The sequence below is a fragment of the Patagioenas fasciata genome, chromosome 9 (genome assembly GCF_037038585.1).
Source record: "Patagioenas fasciata isolate bPatFas1 chromosome 9, bPatFas1.hap1, whole genome shotgun sequence".
Classification (NCBI taxonomy): Eukaryota; Metazoa; Chordata; class Aves; order Columbiformes; family Columbidae; genus Patagioenas; species Patagioenas fasciata.
In genome coordinates, this window is record NC_092528.1 from 29,125,327 (window position 1) to 29,142,149 (window position 16,823).

General features: G+C 37.6%; 1 long non-coding RNA gene across 1 annotated transcript; it reads right to left on the reverse strand.

Moving 5' to 3' along the window:
* Positions 1–286: 286 nt before the first annotated feature.
* LOC139828681 (uncharacterized) lies at positions 287–16,222 on the reverse strand. Its single transcript, XR_011740589.1, has 3 exons — positions 16,143–16,222; positions 9,693–9,764; positions 287–370 (listed from the first exon to the last, which is right to left on the reverse strand). It is a non-coding gene; the product is annotated as an uncharacterized lncRNA (long non-coding RNA).
* Positions 16,223–16,823: the final 601 nt, after the last annotated feature.

Consider the following 16,823-nt stretch of genomic DNA (forward strand, 5'->3'; position numbering starts at 1 on the left):
CACAAATAGCAAGTGCTTATTTAAAATAGTTTTCTGGTCAAGATAAGGACTCAAAAATTTACCCAAGACAATAGTCAGATAATTTCAAATAATGGGTATATCTGAGAAAATTGTTCTCTTCTGGTGGATGTTCTCTGAAGTCACATTGATCAAATGACTCATGAATTATTTATTTAGCTGTGCTCTTAACCTTAAAAGCAAGCATTATTGATTTTGCTTCATATATCATATTATGGAATCAAAAGATAGAGGAAAATATACCATGACTGAAGTGGCATGGAAATGGCCCATCAGTGTGTGTTTATCTGGCCTGTAAGGCAGAGAGGGATGTACAGAGAGCGATTCCGGCTTCGCTGGCATCTGAAAATCACTGTAAAGAGGATCTGCCTTTAGTTACAGAATGCAGCACAGAGTTTGAATAGCAAACCAAACAACAAAAAAAATTGATTTAGATTCAAAATATAAGTGCTCTACTCTCCTACTGTTGCTTTCAAACAAAGCCACTTTTGGTGCATATATAAAAGTGGAGACTTAAATATCCAAGTTGAACAACAGCAAAATTAAGTATTTACATCGCCAGAATAACAGACACAGTCTGAGGGCAAATACTCAGACTGGAAAGAGAATTTCATAGGAAAAGCTGAAGATTTTGCTTCTTTTTATAGCACTGAGCTAGACAGAGAATGGCAGATTTTACAAGAGGAAGAAAAAACAGTATCATAAATAAGTCAAGAAAAATAATAAATACTAAGTGCTTTGCTTTACACATGTGTCATTAAGGTTAACAAACTTTTTTTTTCTCTCTTCTTTAGCACCTAATTACAAAGAAAACACCATGACCCAAGGTGGACAACAACACCTCCTTTGGTGAGGCCAGGTACAAAATGAGTGTTAAGCCCTTGAAGTAAAGCACCTGGAGATTTCCCATGGGTTTCTTGGTCCATTAATCTCCCTGTCATTCCTACCCAGCTCTTTCATATCTTCCTTGGACTTGGTGACAACAGAAAGCTTGTGAGGCTCCAAAGTAGCATCATTAAAATAACAGATTACAAGGACAAAGCTCAGCTTCACCTTGCCCAAAATGATATCTGATCAAAGGCGTTTCTCAAAAATTCACACTTGAGAACTGTACTCCTGAATATCATGAAAGAAAAATCCTATTTTTAGTTGTGCCTCTTCTTTTGACTGCAGAGAGAATCACAAAACCTGGGACAAATGCTTGAACTTTTTAGTTTTAGTGGCTTCACACAGTAAAATTTGGGAATCACCACTCCAAGCGTGCCTGTCTCCAGTTCTCAAGGCAAACGGAAAACACAGGAAAAAAATATTAAGAAAAAGTGTTAATCAATGGGGTCACATATTTCCATTGTACTTCAAATTAACACTTTCTTAATTCAAAGTAAGTCTCAATGGTCCTGAGAGGAGGACTCATGTAGACACTGCTCAGTGCATCTTCTCCTCATGACACCCTATCAAAATTTGTTGTATTCCTCTCATGTTATCTTGTTGTATAGGTGAATAATACAGTTGTTGGGTCTTACAACATAGTCATTATATGGAGAAAAATGGTGAAACATTCGGCAAGATGTTATTTTCTTACCAGATCATTTTAAAAACTCTCCCTTTAAAGAGACAATCTAAAATGAATCTGTAATAAAGTTAAATGACTGTATATTACAGAAGCCTTTGGCTACAGTCAGGTTTTATTAGGAGATGATCATGACATACAATATTATAGAGGATTTAGAAATAAGCTATTTGGGGCTCTACGGAGTTGTTGCATCTATGGAAGGGAATGTCTCTGTTTACAGGGAGCCTTTGATGAAGTATTAATATGGGAGAAAACTGAGTACTTTTATCCCTTTTCCCCTCCCCCTGCTCTGTAGTAAAATCTACCCTGTGTTAGAAAAAAAAAAAAAATATATATATATATAAAAATCAATATATATATTTCTTCTATCAAATCACAGTTGGCAAATTAGATCCATACTTCTTTGAGAGAAATTGCTTTAGTGAGAAGCATCTCTATCAAATGAGATTTCAAATATCTTGTGTTTCAAAGTTTTTCATAGTTGCCTTATATAATATATTTGCTATATAGGAAGAGTTATCCTCTGTACTGTATTTGTTGACATAATCTAGAGGCATCTTAGTAGCATATTTCACATTTTGAAAGATATTTCGACTACATGTGCTTATTTGGTGGACTTTGGGGACTTCAGGTGTTGTATTTGACATGTAAACAACTATGACTGATAACCAACCTGTCAAAGCAGATATACAATAATAATCACATTTTCCATAGCTCTTGCTGATGGACAGTGGGATGTAAGAAACTTTAACCAAACTCACTGATATTTGAGAAAATGCGGGCACCTCAGTTTACAGAGATGGGGAAACTACTAGAAAAGGTCTTATTATTTTAACTGCTGAGGGAAATATTCTTATAAAGAGAATAGTTTATTTGGTGCTGTCCTGCAGCCTGGAGACACTTTGAAAGTGTTCACAGTGACACATACAGCCATTTAATTCTGCAGGCATGGATAAGTAATTTAAGATTAGATATCATTTTGCGTGTGTTGTTCTATGATATGAGATCATTTTCAGCAGGTATGGGATTATGCTATTGCGTCTAATAGGTTTACATCTTAAAAACACTTCCTTTCTTTCCCTTTTGGTGAGTGGGTAGGAAGGCACCACGCCAAACTACCTGAGGGAAGCTTTAATTCTGCACATCTGGTGGGAGAGTAGCACAGCAACAAATTGCAGTGGTTTAAATGTGCCCTACAAACTTGAAATGAAGCCTGAAAAAGAGCTTAGGGATGTATTTAGTTTTAAAATTCTTCTTTTTTTCTCATTGTCTTGAAGGGCCACAGCTGAGCAAGAGGCCTTGGTAGTGACATGTTATCTTCATCTTCAATGGGCTCTCACTTACTAAAGATGAACATCTGCACTGACACTGGAGAGTAATTCCAGGCTTTGATAGTTCGGGTTTAACGTGGGAGACCTCGGAGGACAAAGCTCAGATCATTTTGCAGCTCATTCAGTTGGTCTGAAATTGTACCTACTCATCAATCTCCCAGATGTTCAGCTGGTAGATGACCACTGTTAGTCCCATGGACTGTCCCCATAGGCCAGGGTCAGCTTGCGGAATTTATTGAGAGAGAGAATTAAGGATCTTCACCCATAAGAAGCTGCGAAGAGCCACCTCATCACTGCTAATAGACCCAGCAGAGGAGCAGGGAGCACAGCACGCTCAGATGGAGAAAAGTGGCTCCTCAATCTACATCACACTCAAGGGCCAAGTTTGTAGAAGCAAGGGCAAGTGTGGAGGTGAGCACCATGATTTGGAGCTCCACAAAACAATCTGAGCAATTCGCTGAGGGCTGTGAGGAGCATTCATCACTGAAGGAAGTTGGCAGAGCTTTCACTTCCATGCTCCTGCCTCCGTTCCAGCCTGTGCTCTTCAATTTTTTGCATAAATGACACTACCTGTATACTGTTATATTCAATTTACTGGGGAAAGCAGATAAGGTCAGTTATGGTTACATCCTTAACTATCAACACGTTAACATCCTGTGTCCACACAGACCTGTCAATGGAGGAAGGGCCTAAACTTCTTGATCTTATTTATAAAAAGAAAGCATTCATTTTCATTTTAATATCAAACTCATAGAGGAATGAATATCTTTCGATAAAAAAAATCTCCGCTGACATCTTAGGCCGCAATGCACATTTCCTGAAAGCGAATCTATTTCACATCGGGTTTTATTAAAATTATTTCACATCATTTAGAGGCGAGTAAGATAACCAAGCACAAGGCTGGCAATCTAGCTGTGCTGTCTTCTAGGGGATGCATTGGGAGAAACTTCTTGAACCGTCAAGTAATGTTTTATCGCTTCTGAGATTATATTTCTTCTGCTTGTCAGTCACAAGTACAGGAAAAAATGGAGCACTAGTAAATAGAGATAATGGGGATTTATAGGGACATGCAATGAATATATACGCAGGGAATGAAGGACTATATATAAGTAAACCAATATTTCAGAAAATGCTTTTAGATATTTTAAAGATATCCCTAAGTATTATTTACTAGTATCACCCTAACTATTCTGTTTATCTTCTCTAATATCTCCTCCTATCTGTTTTCTCCTCTTTTGGGTTCTTTCTTAATATAGTGTTTGACTGAAAAAAATCGCAGGTCCTTCTCCTATCATTACATCATCTTTTTTTTCTTAACTTGGATATAATATTTCAAACCTTTTTGGAAAAGATGTTTTTAGCTTACCTTGCATTTACTATAAGTGAGAAGATGCTTACAAATAATACCAACCTTCGTAATATATGTTAATAGAAAAATACAACCTCTCAGGAAGTCTACAAACAGAAAATCAAAATCAAGGCATCCTGTTTTGGATAAATGATTTTGGAGCATGGTGAAAATAGGCTTGCAGAATTTCAAACAAACAAGACAAATTCTTATTGTTTTTCTCAATTTTATAAAATCTTTCTAGAAAACATAGAATTTTCAAAAGCACTCAGCTTTGATCATTTTTAGTATTCCTTAACTAAGTCCATCTATTTAGATTTCTTGCAGCAGAAGAGCTCTAGAAGGAACACAAACATACCATCAAAGGGTTTTAAAGGTCCTTTTAAAGTTGGCTGTGAATATCCAAGAAATAATAGGACCCTGATTAAAAATTATTGCTCTAGTTCTTTTCACTGCTACAACAATTTCTTTTACTCTTAAGAACTACCAAAGCTTTGCCTCCAAATAGTATTTAACAAAAGGACAGACTATTTCACTGATTATTATATCCAGCAATTTAGTGGCTTCCTTGTCAATGTGAACTTATTAGCGCAGTGAGGAAAGTAACATCAAAATGCTTTTAATAATGACTGCCAGTGTAGAAATGTATCAGTAACATAAAATCAGCCATAAATAAAGCCAAAAAAGTCTTGTCTGGTCCATAAATATAGTGAATCAAGTTGCTCCACTTGATCACTAAAGTCCAACTAACAGTGGTCCCTTCACAATTGAATTTGCCATTACAAGATCTCTTTCTTGAATTGATCTATAAAGCAAGACCAATCACCTTTTGAGGAGGAAATAGGACCTTCAAGCTTGAACTTCATGGAAACAAAGGACACGGACACTGGAGTTCAGACTCAAGGTCAACATGTTATAACTAACAAAAGCCAAAGAAATCCTGAGAAATGAGATCTGTAAGAACTTTCTATTAGCAAACCAATTATGAAATGAGGATAGCTAGTTAAAAAAAAGATAGCAATTATAATGCATTTTGAAAGATATAAAATTGTACTATTATATTTCGTTCTTGCGAAGAAAAAAATCCATAGAATTGCAATTTTTTGTGCAAAAAGACAATAGGACTCAATTTTTATTTTTCCAGAGTGTCACAAATATAAAAAAGAACCTTTTTTCCTCCAAAGCAGGAATTATCCCTAAGTGGAAATGAACACACTTTAAAATTTATGATACACCAATATTTGAGCAAAGTTGCTTCTAAATCAAATCTTTCTGCTCGGAGCTGTGCGTTCCTTTGCTTCATTTGAAATCACTTTGTCTTTGTAGGATGAATGACTTTCCTTTTTCTCCAATAGGTGGAATGTAGGCTGGAGCAAAAAATTAATCTATTCAACAGGAGAAAAATTTGTCAAAGCTTGATCTATAGCTTACTCTGCCTCTAAAACACATTGGTTCATAGAAAGTTGATGTGGTTTTTCATTTACTGAGGCACTTCTATATTTAATAACAGCATTCAAACCCATGTTATTGATCTCTGTATTGTAACAGTTCTTACAATTCAGTCTGTCACATGGATATTTTTACTGACTTTACTGTGATGGTTTATGGAGTCCAGACCTGGACACTTTTCCCACAAGTGTAAGGTCATGCACATGCATCAATAAAGCAAATGAAATGTAAGGAGAATATTCTATATGGGTCTATATTACTCAAATCTGAGAAATAGTAAAAAAAAAAAAAAAAGTGTGTTGAGCAACCACACTTATTTAAATTACCTTTCATTTGGGTTCTATTTATACTATGAATCTGAATTTAAATTCAGATTGAAAATTTTAAGGTCACTAGACATCTGAAATATCTTGTTGGCTTCAGTCTGACTTCTCTGGATACACCCACGCAACTGAGAATTCATTCAACTGAAGACAATTCCCTGCACAGTTTTTTTTGTGAAAGATTTAAGGATCTCCACTTTGAACAAAGTGAGGCTAAGTATGATGAGAGCTCTGGGAACCAACACTCTGCACTGAAGGACAACCACTTCTATTATCTATGTAGATGGGGGAAAGGGGGTGTTCAGCTGGTACCTAAAACTGGTCTGATATCAACAGGGAGCTAGAAAGTCAGAAAGCAGAGATGATTCAAAGCCAACTTCCACCCCATGCTTTCATGGGTGCATGAATATGGAATATGTCCAGTTCTGGGCCCCTCAGTTCCAGAAGGACAGGGAACTGCTGGAGAGAGTCCAATGCAGGGCAACAATGATGATTAAGGGAGTGGAGCATCTCCATTATGAGGAAAGGCTGAGGGAGCTGGGGCTCTTTAGCGTGGAGGAGACTGAGGGGTGACCATATTAATGTTTACAGATATCTAAAGGGTGAGTGTCAGGAGGATGGAGCCAGGCTCTTCTCGGTGACAACCACTGATAGGACAAGGGGTAATGGGTTCAAACTGGAACACAAGAGGTTCCACTTAAATTTGAGAAGGAACTTCTGTTCAGTGAGGGTGACAGAACACTAGAACTGACTACCCAGGGAGGTTGTGGAGACATTCAAACCTGCCTGGACACCTTCCTGTGGAACCTCAGCTGGGTGTTCCTGCTCCGGTGGGGGGATTGGACTGGATGATCTTTCGAGGTCCCTTCCAATCCCTGACATTCTGGGATTCTGCAAACTGTTTTAGAAAAAAAACACTCAGAATTTCACAGGTCAGTTAGGCAGATGTTACTTGTTCTTGTAAACAATTTTTGAGGCGCGTGCTGCATGCGAAGAGCTGTAAATGCCTCCGCTGTAAATCAATGCCTCTCAGGCATAAAAAGATATATTGTCACAGGATAATATCTCTCCTTTTTTTCAATACTGTCAAAACAAATGCTTTGCTTGACAATAATTCTTGCAATATTTCGGTTTCCCACTTGTTTGATAAATAGAAGCAAGTCAAAATTAAAGGGATTTGTCATCACAGAATCAACTCCAGAACATAACGTGAGCCACATCCGATAGGAGTGCTTCGCGTGCCGAGGAACTGTTTCCTCAGTAGAGAAAAATTGCCCATTTGGGGATGCTACAGGTGACATATTAGACATAAGCATTCAAACTGGATACACTAACAGAATCCTTGCTAAGCATGAAAATGTTTTTGTTGCTTGTAGAAGTTAAGACGAATCAATATCTAAAAGCTTTGTTACTATGATTCCCCTTCCTCCTACCCTAGTTTGTGGGCCAGACTCCTGGGCAATAATGAGCCCATTGTCTCTCCAGCACAGTGCTGGGATTTACAATACCTATTTTTTCCACTGCCTATTTCCCCAACATATATGTTAAATGCAGAATCATCAGACTTCCCTGTACCAGAACTACTTGAGAGAACAGATTTACTCCAAAATCGAAGTGCAATCCAGTGCATTAAACAAGTCTCCTATAAGGGAAGATTGTTGGTCTTTCATGATTAACAAATTCAATTAAAAAAACAAGCAAAGGAAAAGGGGTGCACATGTCTCAGATTTCAGAAGAAGGTTTAAGAGCGAGTGATAATAAGGGATAAAAGCAGGTCTGATAAATGTTTATGAATACTTGTTCAGTGCAAAATTAAGGTGTAAACTAGAGAAAATGCTTAACCAAATTTGTCCACGCAGGTTCATTTTTTTAAATGGTATTAAAATAGACAAATCATAACGGAAAAGAAAGTCTGTAATTTTAGCAGATGATTACTAACTGCGCTAATTAAGTGGCTTTAATTGACTCCGTCGAAGTCAGGAGACAATTCATATGTATATTGCTGCAAGACTCAGTAATCATAATTTCTGCAAAGTAACTTTTAAATGGGTTATCCTGCAGCTTTTATTATCTAGATAGCTGTTTTCAGTCCCTGATTAGCAGATTCCCAGGGGGCATGGATTTATCACTGAGGCACTGAAGGTAACTACAAAAACCATGGTTATTGTCAATATGCTTTCCCTGGGTGCTTTGAAGGATCCCAGAACTGAAAAAGATAAAGAGGAGAAATGGGGCAGAGGGAATACATTTTTTCCTACCTTAATACTTTATTATCGCTTCTTAATTTTCCAAGCACTTTCAAAATCTGGAAATCTCCCTGCTTTCCCCTGAAGAAATTCTATTTTGCTGCCCTTCCTAATTAAAGAGAAAGAATGTTAAAAATCAAAACATTTCAACATAGGCAACCATTGCTTTTTGAAAATAGCTTGTACTCCTTATAACTTCACTGAATCTTATTATTGTAAGTGGGCAACTTCAACTAAAATTTGGGGCTTAGAGAGCCTTAACAATACAATTCCATCAAAAAATGAATTAACCTATGGCATCACTATTAAGCAAAACTTCTAGCAACTGAAGACACTGCCCTACAGCAGGAAGTATCAAGACATCTTGTTTTATGTTTTCTCATTTAGCCCCACAACTCCTTCATTTCACCTTCAAGACTGACAAGAGCAATTAGTGCCTCTCTTTGCCGTGAAATCACTGTATGGATTTGCAGCCTGTTGTTTTATTGTCATTCCTTTCCTCTAAATCGAGTATGTTCAGCTTTCCTGCAATCCGACATTATAAACCTTTCACTCTTTTATTTGCAGTCTTCCCAACTCTTTTATTTATCTTTCTTTTTAGAAATATCCTGCTCAAAAGCTTAATGTAGCATTTCAAATGTTACCTTCTCTGTTCAAAATTGAAAGGGCTGTATTTCCTCATTTATAGCTACTGTTTTACAGGTGATCAACACCTCAAAAAGTGGAGAGCTGATCTAAAGATGTATAAAAGCCTTTGTACTAGAGCAACTACTTTAAGCCTATTTTAATTCAAACGTATGAAAAAGCTGAATTAAAGTATGTGTATATAAAAGTAGTTCAGCCATTTCTGATTCTTTGAACATTTACTGTGACTAGCTTAGAATTTTTTTTTAAACAGACTTATTTATATTTATTTCTTGTGCAGTCTCCACTAAAAAAGAAGTACAACATTAGAATTTTACCTTTTTTAATACCCTTGCTCCATTTCTTCCTAAACATATCCAAGAAAACAGTTTGCAGCCAGAGTCTTATGGTAGGTTTCATCTGTTCTCTTCTAAACAAATTGAGGAAATAATTTAATCTGAAGTCTACTTTTCTAGCCCTGGAGAACGTTCTCCTGTTTGACTCCACAATGTTCTTTCTCCTTAACCTTTTTTTCTGTTGAGAAAAACAAACTCATGGAATTACGGTCACATCACTTTTAGCTTAAAGGTCAGCATCTCTCTTGGCTTTTTTGCCATAGATATGGCGATAAAATGCATGTGGGTCAAGACTGACAGTGTTCTCTCATGTTTATTTACTGGTTCTGTGAAAGTAATCGATACAGAGTCAGCTATGAGCTTGGCAGGGTAGTTGTTGTGCAGTGCCATAAGCATGAAGTTTTGCATCCTAGTACCTTCTTACCTTATTTCTGCCTAATTCCACCCAGATGTGCGGTGACAAAGAAGCAGGTGATGATTCCTTCAGCACAAGGAACTGCAGAGAAAAGAAAAATACTAAACCTACAGGGAACAACAGTGCAGCACAAAACTAACACAGATAGAGACAGCCAGGAAAACTGCTGAAGCAATGAAAACTTGCAGTAACTGAGAGAAGGAATAAATCAATACAGGCAACACGTAGATTTATGTTTGAATTCTGCCAGCCCCATAGAAATTAATATAAAGTGACACCGAAGCAGTAACCCTGTAGTTCAAGCCAAGACAAGGAATGAGCAGCGTTTGTGCAGCACAGAGCCTGGGGCAGGGTCCCAGCAGGGCAATGAGGACATAACCCTGATCCCAGCACCAACATAGACAACCAGGAGTAGCAAAACCTTTTTAATCCATCCACTCACATCAGCTTCTCCCACTTTTGTTTCGCAAAATGTGATGCAGCCCCTTTTCCTGGCAGTGGGAGAAGCACGTGTGGTTAACAGGATGATATATAACTTCTTTGTGCGCATATATAAGCCAGAAATGGGAATTATGAGCATCCCTCACTGTTTAAATGAGCAAAATGATACTGTGTGTCTTCCCATCTCAACTACATCTACCCATCTCTACAGTTCAGCCTCTCTTTAGTCCACCTAATACAGTGCCGAGCGGTTAGACAGCCTTAGGTAGACGTCACCAGGACATGTTGGAAGAGAGATAGATAACTAAAAGAAAACAAAAAATCACCTTTAGAAATGGCAGCTTACAGAAATGCTCATGGGACTCACCTCGTTCAGCACATTACTGTGGTTCCTTGGGGAGCACAGCTGGTGACCATCACCCATCACCACCTGAGCAGTATAAGAACAACCAGAGAAGTTCCCCTGGCTCTCTGCCAGCTGCCTGTAGGGTTGAGGGTTCAGGTGATCACATTTAAATAATTCTGTTAGCAGATAAAGTCTCCTTTAGCAGCCTCTAATATGGATTTGGCTGTGACAGGGGCAGATAAGGCTGAGCATAGTCCATAAATTGTAGCCTCATGTGAAACAAAAACAAAACCAGGTACACAGTACATGTCAAAATACTCTTGTAAATCAAAGGAGTGAAGCTTTTACATGGTGTGGGAGCACTTTTTACTCTTGTCAACCTGATTATCAATGTGGACCCTAGATTTCTCTGTTTTGCAGTTTGTTCCAGTCGCTCTCTTGGCACAGTGGATTCTACCATGATTCCTAATTCTGCACATGGGTGTGCAACATCTTCTCCCCATGCTCTGAGTGTATGTGTAAGGAGCAAATACACTTCAAATATACTTCAAAGACTGGGTGTACAGTTTTAGAAAAGTCATGTTGTAGTAGGCACCGTAAATTTGAAGGTTAATCAATGGTTTTGAGCTGTTTCTGGAGAAGGAGAAAAAGGTTGAAACAGTTGTTAAATTTTCACAGTTTTTATGAGAACTGTCATTTAAAATTTATTTCACTCTCTGAGCTTTTTTGGTTATAATTTCTAAACATTTGTTCACTTGCTTGTTTAATTAAGGAAATAATTATATGAGTACAAGGTTGGTGCCTTTGCTCGGAGGTGTGGGCGTTGGATTGCAGAGGGTTTTGGCACATTGTGGACTGTGACAACCAGACAAGTCTCAGGCTGCTGCAGCGTTTGGAAGCTGCCAGCACAGGCTGGAGGCTGTGACGGGCTCTCAGGACCTGCTGGGCTCTGTCCAGAGCTCACAAATGTGAGATACCATACAGGGGAAAGGAAAAAATGGTGTTGCAGATACACAGCAAAGAGCCAACATCTGTGGTAGCTCCCCTTGCCTGATAAATTAAGATGTTGTATGCCCCATAACACACTTTCCAGCTCTTTCTACAAGATAATCTTGGAGAAATATTAAAACTGCCCATGCTTGAAGAAGTCATTGATCTAAAATCAGAAATAACCGACAGAAGTTTCTTCCCTTCAGCCCAAGAGACTCAGACTGAGGTTTCATCAAAACATCCAAGTGCAAGTGATGCTGTCAGATGGCCTATACACCACTTCACTTTTTTATAGCCAAGAATTAAAATTTGAAGAGTTCAAAAAAATAACACTTTATCTTCCCTAATCAAACCCCAAACCACTAGACCTGAGAATTGTACCTTCCCCCTTCCCCAAAGAGCTACACAAGGTTCCCAAAGATGTGAATAACTTCAATAGAATCATAGAATCATTTCAGTTGGAAGAGACCCTCAGGATCATGGAGTCCAACCATAACCTAACCTAACTCTAGCAGTAAATCATGTTCCTAAGAACCTCGTCTAAACACCTTTTAGGCATCTCCAGGGATGGTGACTCCATCACTTCCCTGGGCAAATGAGTTGGACTGTTCAGCACAGCCCTCTGTGCAGCTCACATGCTGCTGGAATCAATAAGAAAGATTTCCTCTAATAGGTTTTAAATAGAGCTGGAGCACAGCACCAGGCTGCCATGCTCTGAATATGGGATACACATCAATAGAACATTTTTAGCACCTATAAAATTCGAAAACAATGTAGAACCTATGCATTTCCTTAACTGCAGCAAAAAGAACATAAAAATATTAATTCAATGGTGTGAAAATCACTGATTATTACTAATTTTTCTTTTGTGCTTAGCTTCATTCTCTCATCCAGCAGCTGCGTACTCTTTACCATCCATGTCCATACATGTGTGTACGCAGAGATACGTATGTACAAACACAAATGCATGTTTTTATTTCCACACTGCAGACTAACACGACTTCTCTGCCCCTTCAATAGCCAGGTGCCGATGAAGGGAATGCGCCCTCGCCAAGGCACCGTGTTCTGGCTCCACTGCTCTCTGCAATTGTTCAGCTGGATGTCACTTCTGATTACCGAGTGCTGTCCAAAGCACAACACAAGGCCAACAGACCAATTTCTATACTTTTTTAGTACTTCTACATTCGCTGGCACTGCATGAGCTATGCATAAGCACACATATTGCCCTAATCTATTTAGGATAATATAAATCTGAAAAAATAATCTTTCTTCTGTGCTAGCAATCCTATCACATTCCGAGAAAAAATAAACCCTTAGGGAAAATTCTTTAAGACTGGAGAATGGGCTATGTATGGAGAATCTGACTAAGTAATGAGTAAATAGGTACATAAACTACATATAAATATTTGAAGAATGAGCTGAATTAGGAAAAATTATATAGAGTAACTTAATGGGGTATAGCTTAAAAAAATGTGAAGAAATCTCCTTGACAGTGAAACATAACAGATTGTGGAATAGTCTTTCAAGGGAAAAGTATCAATCCTATAATTTAAATAATTTAAGATATGATTGGAGAAAATATCAGAAAACTACATCATGCAACAAATATTCCAGGATTTAAAATACATAATTTGTATATGGATACTATATATATTAATGTATTGTATATAACTTGAAGTGTGCAGAGAAGAGACTTCTCAAGCCAAGTTTATTGAGAATCAAAGTGCAGCAGACCTTTTTCTCATCATAAGAACAAAAATATTTTGAGGTAAATTTGCATTTTGTAGCCAGGGGCATCATTTACAGGTGACTGAACAATCAATTAAAATAGCTTGAGTAGCTTTTGCTGTAAGTTTTTCCATATAACCAGGTCATTGCTGCTTATTCACGTGTTTAGGAGCCTTTCAGACATTAACAACACAAAGTTTTCCTAAAGACTTCCAGTACGGAAGTATCCAGTATGGATTTATATTTTGTGACATTGGTCAACCTTGGCAGTATTATAGATTTGTCTGGCTAAAAGACTTTTTATACCTTACTAATTAAAATTTAGAAATCCAATGCAGACCATATAATCATCACAAAATGCGTTGATGGCTCCTCCATAGCCTTAGACCTTTGAGTCTTTGGATAAAGTGAAAGACGAGTCGGTAGAACTGAACTGAATTCAGGATCGATAGTTTGATGAGACTTAGGACAGTCCTGTTTACCTCGCAGTCTTTCAAAAGAGATCAGTTCTTGGTCTACACATTATTTATAGCCCCTCTACTACAGTTATTTGAAATTTCTCTGTGCTGCTCAGTTATACGTTTTGATCAGCTCCAGCCTGATATTTCAGCCACTGTTCAGTGTAAGTATGTTAAAGTAAGTCGGAAACTCCATAACCACAATTACCACAGCTCTTCATTTACATTAGTGTCTGATAATTGTTTTTTTTTGGATAAATATTTATTTGTCTGAACAAATGCACTTATGCATAACTGTGTTCAGTACTGCTATGATTAAGCTGCTGGGTTTTTTTGTATTTAAGCTTACCTATTTAATCACTGTTAAAACAATTTTCTCATTGGTGGTGAGTCAATCATCCTACAAAATTCATAGTTAATGTTTGTTTTTTCATAAACTGTTCATCAGACACTTGTGAATAATGAATGCACAACTTTGGATCAGATGATATGTAAATTTAGGGCTCGATTCAGCCAATAATTTATTTATCAAGAACAATTTAAGTAGTACTATCTAAAAGCAGCAAATTAGTTCTGTATTAAGAGTCAACTGGACTTTCTGACTGTGCATAATGTTTGCAAAACAGGGGAAGGCACGCACAGCCCTATGCCCAACCTATTTATCAGAGTATGTTCATACCTCCACCTCCCATATTGTTCTGGTGTAACTTAAGTTCAGTTCTCATTTTCATTATAAACATTTGCAGTGGGTTGGAATAATTTGCTGTAGAGCATCCCAAGCTGTCTGCTTCAATGCATTGGATTTTTCCTCCATGCAATTGATTTAAATCTTATCAGACACTTCTGTAGAGAGGCCAAAAAACGAAACTGCATCTTTCTCAACACTTTCTTCTTTTGTAGTTACACTTCAGAAAAGAAGAAAAAACAACCCCACCTACTGTACATAAATAATTATTTGCCAATTCTCACAAAAACAATGCAAAAACCAGTATTCGTTGTACAGGTTTTCACAGCCAAATATTTCAGGTTTTGGATAGAGTGATTGTAAAGCATCTCACAGTGGGTACAAAGGTGAAATCACCAAAGTCACTATAATATAGCTTTTCTAGAAATGTAAGGGTGTGCAATCTATTCTGCTTTCTAAATGAGACTGACTAATATATTTATATTAAAAAGAAAAAAATATATATATTATAAAAAAGACCATGTAACTCAGGCTCAAAATACTATAATTTAGGTCCTGAATCTGCAAACCTTTACTTAATTCCTTCAACATCGATTGAGCTGCCTGTATATTCAGGGATACATCACATGAAGGAAGGATTTCTTTCTTACGTACGTGATCAGGAATAGGGATAGAGATGAAACCACAAATTTCTCGTGTTTGGGTTTTCTATCTAAACACAGCTGGAGTTTGTTCAGCTAATTCCAGGAAACTTGTTAGACTTTGAATTTTGTAATGTAGATGCTCTCTTTTAATAATTTTAATTGAATAGTTAAAATCTCGTCCCTGCATTTACAGAATATAAGCAATTAAAGGCCCATGATTTGGTTATGTCATATATCACGTGTAAAGTGATCCAGTGAACCGCTGAGCACTGAGATATGCAATGACATGTCTAAAACTATTCCCTTCACAGTTTGTAAGAAAAAACTGGAATTAAAAACATTTTTACAAATCAAACATATTGGTTAAAAATGTCAGTCTCTATCAAATGAAATATTTTACCCAGCATTTGACAAGTTTAAGTAAGATTTGTATGTCTGTTTGGGTCATATTTGAAATGAAAATTAGTTTTGAACCAGAAAATCAGGTTACAGTTCTTTGCAGAATGTCAGAGTATCACTCTTTCGCAACTGTGCTGCCAAAAAAGAAAAGGCAAAAACCTAAAGAAATTGCCAAAGCACAATCTTCTGTACAAAGAGTCTGTAGATTAGAATTTTTTAAATGGAGAGTTGCTATTTGATGTGTTTCACCTGAGTACATTGTATTACTCATAAAGACTCAGAGTGCCTGATGGTCCCTTCAGCCCAGCGGGTTGTAGAGCTGTCTCAGGTACCCAGCTCAAAGCATCCTCACCTCTCCACATTATATGACCTACATTCAAAGCACGACATGTAGCTACATGAAGTGAGAACTAACAGTTCTGGAAGCTGCTATAGGCAACGTTCCCTTGGTCCTTCTTTGGGTGAAGGAAGGAAGGAGGAAAGCTTCAGAGCCAAAGTTGTTATAATTAATTTTTCGTGTGTGCACTTTACTCATACAGTCAATTTGTCATTGAAGGGTATAATTTACTCTTCTCTCCACAGACTTTTTAACAGCAAAGTAAAAGGCTTCGGATATTGCAAAGCGTGCAATACTGATGATAAGGCAGAAAAACCAGCGCTCTTGCAAACCCTCCCATCACTTTGAGTCCTTTCTTCCAGCTGGGCTCTAAAGGAACTTTCCCTCAAAGGCAGAAGAAAACTATATACAATTTAAAACCTTTAGCTGACCTCTAGTTTCCAAAGGGTTATGCCTTAAACCTTTGGGTCCTTCCAGCTTTCTTCTTTCCTGTTAGAACTTCCCTTTCAAGCATCCTCCGTGCCCCCGCACAGCTCAGAGTGGCTTCCACGTCAGCTATCTCCTGCTCTGCTGGGAGCCCGTGCCGACGAGCGGCTCTCTGACCTTGCCTTCAAACACAAAAGAAAAAAGGGATTAAACCAGCTGAAGCAAGAGAAAGAGTCGTAGTAGGCAGCAGAGGAAAGAGTGAAAGGCTGCAACGACGGAGTATCGGTGTAACTGCAAGTTACAGCAAAACTCATGGCACAAAACACATTTTAACCCTGTGTCTGCAATGCAAGCCGAAGGAGTTGTTGTCCTTGTCATGCCTTATAATAGATTTCTTATCCTCAAGTAGATCTGTTATAAAGCCTAGGCAAAACTATACTGGAACAAAGAGAAAAACAATCACAATCCCATATTGTTGGTCTGTTAAGAGATATACAGAGTTTGTTTCTATAAATAATGAGCAAATTGAACTTGGAAATAGTAGAATGAAGAAAGGTTGCTAAAGGTACTGCTGGAAGAGTAGAAGTATTTACATATCTATTCAACTTTATTGCATGAGCCGGATGACAATTTTAGAGCCATTCTTTAAAAAACAGAGTAAACAAGATGAAACACAAATATCAACT